This window comes from Oryzias melastigma, unplaced genomic scaffold (genome assembly GCF_002922805.2).
Source record: "Oryzias melastigma strain HK-1 unplaced genomic scaffold, ASM292280v2 sc00261, whole genome shotgun sequence".
Taxonomy (NCBI): Eukaryota; Metazoa; Chordata; class Actinopteri; order Beloniformes; family Adrianichthyidae; genus Oryzias; species Oryzias melastigma.
Genome location: NW_023416895.1, coordinates 53,724 through 61,089, shown reverse-complemented (window position 1 = coordinate 61,089; position 7,366 = coordinate 53,724).

The window sequence follows — 7,366 nt, the reverse complement described above, 5'->3', positions numbered from 1 at the left end:
TCTAGGTTAACTGGTTTCTCTAAAGTGTCCCTGTATGTGTGTGATTGTGTTCTCTGTGACAGGCTGCTGTCCTGTCCACGCTGTACTGGAGGAAAACTGTCAGTCTTCAGCTTGGAGGCAGAACATGGGTCGCACTTGGACATTTCAACACGACAACGATCCAAAACACAAGACCAAATCTACCTGTCATTGGTTCCAACAGAATAAGTTGAAGGTTCTGGAGCGTACGTCAAAGGAACTCGAGGATTTGTGCCAAAAAGAATGGGCTGATTTACCATTAGAGAAAATCAAGACTTTCATCCACAACAACCACAAGAGACTTCTAGTACAATGCAAGGTATTAAAAACTGAGGTATGTAAAGTTTTGAACAGGTCATTTGTGAAGTTTCTGTTGTCATTATGATTTAAAAGTGTTAACACTGTTGTTTAGCAATAAATGACTTAATCAAACTACTAATCATTAATGGGAAACCATTTGTGTTATTCTTCATATTCTCTGAAAAAATGACCAAGACATCAGATTTCTTTTTCCAGGGTAAGTAAACTTATGAGCACAACTGTACATCCACTATTCTAAATATTTTGCCATGATATCTTGGGTTTAACAATAAAAAGTTGCATGATGAAGGCAGTAAACAACTCACTGATATGAGGGGCTGGCAGAATGCGAGCAGCTCGCACAGGTCCATGACGCACTGAAAACAGCTCCTGGGCTTACCCTGCCCAAAAATAAACTGATAAATATTGCAACATACATTCAAAATTCCAATATATTAAAGCTGGCTGTCACACAGCATATTGACTTTTCAATTTTGGTTGCTGCTATAAGTCCAGCTGGTTTGTCTTCCAGTTCTGACTGGCTCCCTTTAAAAATCATCAGATGTTCCGCGGCTTCATCAGTCGTAACTAAGTGTTACACAGAGAAGATTTGCAGAAGTGACCGCGGGGGTCCGGTGACTCCTGCGCATTTGTTTATCTTTTGTGCAAACAAAGGAAGTGGAGTAGAGAAGTGGAGAGCCCCCCCCCCGCCCCCAAAATACCAAAATAAGAGCTAATAAACCTAAGTATTAGATACAAACTATTACTCTCCATGTGGCGACTAACTCTCTAAGTCAGGGGTCTTAAACCAGTGGCCCCCAAGTCCATGTTTTGCGGCCCTCGCCTTAATATGAAAAGTTCAAAGTCTACTAATCAATATCTTCTGCATGCCCACACTTCATTGATGATAGCTTTGTATTTGCTTAATGGTGTTTCAGCTTGCTTTATGCTTCAAGTCTCCTTACAACAATTGTTTTTATTTTCTTTAAATGTTCCCGGTGGGGTTTTAATTAGGACTGTGAAGTTTTTATCAAAAATTCCACATCGTAAATGTTTTAAAAAGCCATCTTTCCTATTGATCTGAAGCCTTCATTTCCAAAAATCCCTCTGTGTGGGCGTGGCTTATGGTGCTGAGCTGGGTAACCCCGCCCCTTATCCCCCCCAGACATGTTAGCGAGACACAGACTTTGATAAGCCCACGAAAAAATAAAAACAAATAAATAAATCAGGATCATTTAGGCTGCATTGTAGCAGCAGCAGTAGCTGGAGCTCAGAACTGATTTCATGCTAGCACATGCTGATTGATGAATTCACTTGAACAAGAAATATAATCTAATGCCAGAATACAGAAAGGGTCTAAGCGTGCGTCAGTTTCTAAATGCGTGAAGCCAGTGGTGATGTTTTTAGACGCAGACGAAGGGTTACGTTCAGGAGAACGGTTCCGGTGTCCGGTTAAACCACCCGGTGGATCTCCTTTATAGCTGACCGGCGCTCCTCGCCGCTGCTGCACCTCGCTGTTCCTCAGATCAGACGCGGACAGCATATTTGTGATGGCTGATGGTATTTTACTTTCAGTTTCATTTTAAATATGTGAGGCCGACTTAAAAAACTCCTGTCTTGGACAATTAAAAAACGAGCGGGCAATGCAACTTCACTGATGATGTGGAGCCAACATGAATTTCAATCACAAAATAATGAAAGCTAACATCAGTATGGCCTTCCACTGAATTACAATCCTTTACAGCACAGAAGTGGGACGTTATATTATCTTCTCCGGCCTCTACAGCTAAATCCGGGTTAGTTAGCTATTGTGACGTAAGCAAGTCTAAGGAATCCAAGCGGAGTTTTTCAGCGACACTTTGAGTGACAGCGACTTAAAAGGGGAAAAACTCGGAAATACAAACACGAAATGATTTCTTATTATATTTTTCTCTTTCAAAAGAAAAATGCCACACATACATGTTAAAAACAAAAAAAAACATGATTTTCATTGGAGGGGGACTTTAAAACTTCATTTACTATTGTCGCTGGTTCTAGTCAGAAAAGTCCTTAGCAACAGCTGCTAGCATCGTTAGCTCCTGTAGTTTTACAGGACACACAGAAGATATTTCTTAGTAGTACATTGACATCAAGAAATGTTCAATAAACTTGTTTAGATACAGACAGTGGACGCTAAATCATTTTTGGCACTAATGGAACCCCATAAGTCCCAAAAGTACGTCTTCAGTGGCCCCAAGGTAAACTGAGTTTGAGAACTCTGCTCTAAGTTTTACTCGCCAAAGAGGAGAAAATGCTCGCAATTTAGGACCCTTCAAAATAAAAGTCTATCGCGATAGACTCATTCCTCTATTGAGAAAAAGTTCTATCGCGATATATATTGTCATTGTTTTATCGCCCAGACCTCATATAAGAAAAATAAGAAAAATGTCACAAAGTTCAGCCGGCCCGAGCCGGCCTACAGCAGCTGTCTGTCTGTTGGCGCACTGACCGAGCGAGCTTCTGAACTATGGTGTTAAGAAAATAGATGGAAGTTCAAGACAAAACAGATGCATTGATGAGTATTCTACTCATCTTCTCACTAGTCTGATTTGAACAAAACCAACTTCCACTTACAGCATTCAGTAAATGTCTTTCCACTATGACAGAGCTCCATATATCCATCCGCTGTGTCACCTGCAGCTGGGTGCAACTCCCTCAGCTGTGCAGGGCTACATATCCATGCCAGACTGCTTTTCTCCCCGTCAGAAACCACTGGAATAACGTTAACTGCGTCAACTGTTGAAGCGTTACCATAACCATAACAATGTAAGCACTGGAGCTAAAGCTCCCGTGTTCAGGGTAATTTGTTTTTTAGAACTTATGTCAGTGAGCGAAACTTCAATCTCATTTAAATGGAAAAAAAACACTTGCTAGTTTTACTTTGAAAACAGGAAGCTTGACCCGCACTTTATTTTTAAGATTTATTTACTTCCGGTGACAGTAGCGCTGCGCATTCGGCTTTGTTTTGGTTCATAAACTTAAAATCAAGTATTAAATACATCATACCTGAATAATATTTTACTACATCTATCCATCCATCTTCTTCCGCTTCATCCGGGACCGGGTCGCGGGGGCAGCAGTCTAAGCAAAGATGCCCAGACTTCCCTCTCCCCGGCCACTTCCTCCAGCTCCTCTGGGGGGACCCCGAGGCGTTCCCAGGCCAGCCAAGAAACATAGTCTCTCCAGTGTGTCCCGGGTCTTCCCCGGGGCCTCCATGTCCCAAGTGGGACATGCCCAAAACACCTCTCCAGGGAGGCGTCCAGGAGGCATCCGGACCAGATGCCCGAACCACCTCAACTGGCTCCTCTCGATGCGGAAGAGAAGCGGCTCTACTCCGACCTCTCTCTGGGTGACTGAGCTCCTCACCCTATCTCTAAGGGAGCGCCCAATCACCCTCCAGAGAAAACTCATTTCAGCCACTTGTCGTCGGGATCTCGTTCTTTCGGTCATGGCCCAAAGTTCATGACCATAGGTGATTACTGGAACGAAGATTGGCTGGTAAATCGAGAGCTTTGCTTTCTGGCTCAGCTCTCTTTTCACCACAACGGACCTGTACAGCGACCGCAAAATAGCGGACGCAGCTCCAATCCGCCTGTCGATCTCACGCTCCGATCTTCCCTCACTCGTGAACAAGACCCCAAGATATTTAAACTCCTCCACCTGAGGCAGGAGCACTCCACCCACCGAGAGAGGACAAACTACCTTTCTCCGTTCGAGAACCATGGCCTCAGACTTAGCGGTGCTGACCCTCATCCCAGCCGCTTCACACTCAGCTGCAAACCGCTCCAATTCATGCTGGAGGTCCTGGCTTGATGGAGCCAACAAAACAACATCATCTGCAAAGAGCAGAGATGAAATCCTGTGGTCCCCAAACCACATCCCCTCCGGCCCCTGGCTGCGCCTAGAAATTCTGTCCATAAAGACTATGAACAGAACCGGTGATAAAGGGCAGCCCTGCCAGAGTCCAACATGCACCGGAAACAGGTCTGACTTACTGCCGGCCATGCGAACCAAGCTCCTGCTCCGGTCGTACAGAGACCGCACAGCCCTGAGTAAGGCTCCCCGGACCCCATACTCCCAGAGCACCCTCCACAGGACACCACAGGGAATGCAGTCGAACGCCTTCTCCAAATCCACAAAACACGTATGGACTGGATGAGCGAACTCCCACGAACCCTCCAGCACTCTGAAGAGTGTGTAGAGCTGGTCCATTGTTCCACGAGGTTCGACTATCGGACGGACTCTCCTCTCCAGTACCCTGGCATAGACCTTCCAGGAAGGCTGAGGAGTGTGATTCCCCAGTAGTTGGAACAGATCACGAATCAACTATCTTGGACTTCACAAATATTCATACTCGACTTATTAGTAGCAGATGATGAGTATCACTGAGTGTTCAAATACTTATTACAGCAGCCCTAGTTGTAGTGTATTGCATTTTTGTTTGTATGCAATAAATTCTGTCAGATTTGGGTCAGAGTGTCACTAAACCCCTGTTGACTGGAGATTGAGCAACTTGGCTTGTCATCACTTCCTCCAGAGTCTGGGGATGCAAAATTACACTTTAATTTGAAAATACTTCTTTAGACCACTGAAAAACAGTTCCGTTCTTTTTGTCTATAGCCCATAAGACATGTTTTAAGATTTCTGGTTTAATTCTGTCTTTGTAAAAGATAAGTAACCACTGAGGTCCATTTTAGGTGTGCCTTGTGTGAAATGGTTCTTAAAGCATTTAGACCATTTTTGATTCTTCCCCAAATTCTTGAAGAATGTGCTTGGAATTTTTTTGCCAAAACTACAGATATCTGTGTAGGTTGTTTCTATTTTCCCTCTCTATTTAATTTTCCATTACTGGAAGGGTATGCAGCATTATATTAACAGGTAGGTTTCTCCGTCACACTTTGTGTGTAGTGTGTCAGTGATTGTCTAGGGGTCACCAAAGAAAACCCTACGATTGATCCAAAGTCAAAGGATCTTTGGAGGGCTCTCTCAGTTCTTACCCTATCAATCCAAAAATCTTAGCTAAAAAGTTTGAGGGTGTAGCAGTAAAACCAGTCTGTTGGTTTGGAATGGGTTGGCTTAATTTTGCATTTGTTCTGCAATCAGACTGCTATCAAGTGGAGATTTCTGTTCTAGGCCAAAGCTTGTAAACAAAACCATGTAACCAAAGATCTCCTCAGCCACTGGCCAGGGATTATGAAAGTGGGACAAATGAAGAGAAGAATAATGGAAGTCCGTCCAATCCTTGCCAGGATTCACTAATTTAAAATTTTCATTGTGCTGACCATTTTTGACCATCTGTTTCTACGTCAGGTACAACACTTTTTACTGGTACTTTGGTGCCATGGAGGCAATTCTGCAAGGGTACACTGATAAGTGTTTATGTCGATTTCAGGAAAACGGTAAAAGTTGTTTAATGAGCCTTTATTCATCCTACCACATTTCAATGAGTTGCTGTTGATGTTTGTCCGGGGCTCTCCGTTGACATCCTGTACCCGGCTATGGTGGTCGCCTTGGACCACTTGTTCTGCTTTGAGCATTTAGCTCAGTCTGATGGGAAACAAACCGAGACCACCTCAAAAGATGGATCAGAGAGCAGTTCCTGATCCCAGACCAGGGTCCACTTTTATTTTAGAGAAACTGCAAGATAGGGAGATGGTTATATCTCCATGTCAGTGCTCAGGTGCAGCGCAACTTATACGTCTGTAATCTCTCATGGCTTGTGATACTCAGCAATGGAACCTTTAACTTTTGAAAACAGTCTGAAACAATAAGACTGCAATAAAGAACTTGTTCCTAATATTCTCTGAAAAAATAAATATATGTAGTATATATATATATATATATATATATATATATATATATATAAAAGAATATAGATACTATCCTATACCCCGGAGCAGTGAGGTCTAGGCGGTACCCGCCTTAAAGCACGCAGCAACTTATTGATCTGGAGCCGATCGTGATGCAACACTGTGGGGTAAAATCACCAGGCAGGCGTGGCAATGCTGGGCTGGAGGCTCCCGTTCTACAGTGGATCCTACCCAGACTCTATTAGAAGGACATGGGCACTGGGGCGACAGCGGGCAGGCGGTCTTCTGTACGCCACATTTTCCGGTCCGCCCACTTGGCGGGGATTCATTGCTGATGGGCTCTTCCCTCTTCCTTACTGAGGAAACCCTGATCTTCTGGGGCTCGTTCCAAGAAGCAGGTTTTGTTGGAACTCTGAGTTCATGAACTCCAAATTCAGTAAAACTCTGAGTTTTCGGTTCCAGAAAGAGAGATAACTCAAACCCGGGACAGTGGGCGAAACCAAGCCCGTTCCAAGAAGCGGGTTAAGCTGAACTCAGAATCAATCACTATGGTAACTGAGTCTGTGAACGAAACCTGGTCGGTAGCAGGTTTTCTTCAGGAAACTTAGAGTTCTCTGCGGTCTCCGCCCCTTTTTAAAGTGAAAGATGTTCAAATATGAGTTCCTCATTAACATTTAGAGAACATTCACATTAGAGACGTCACGTTTCCACCACTCAGAAACCAAAATGACATGTTTATTCATAGAGGATCATGTAGAGAGGAGGCTGATTAATCCAGAGGAAATGTTATTTACGTCAGGAGAGGATTTGGAGGACACGAGTCGACTGACTGCAGTTTCCTGATTCATTTTTATTTCAGCGATATTATAAATAGTGAGTTTTTCCAGGGACTCGCTATTAAAAAATACAGTTTTCCTTTCCTTATTTTAAACCATTAACAATAGAAATTATGGGATGTCAAACACTGAGAAACCATTTGAAATAATCTACCATCCAATGCTTGTGTCGAACATTAGCTCGGTTGTCAGCAACGCTGCTTCTCACTGCGGAGTTTGCGAGTTTGATTCCTGGATACGGAGATTATTTTTATGCTTAAAAAAAGAATTCGGCGAATATGTTTTAAGTCTGGAGAATTAAAATTAAATAAATGCTTTTTTAACATATTCCAGGCAGCTACAGTTTCTTTTTTAGCGTGCAGT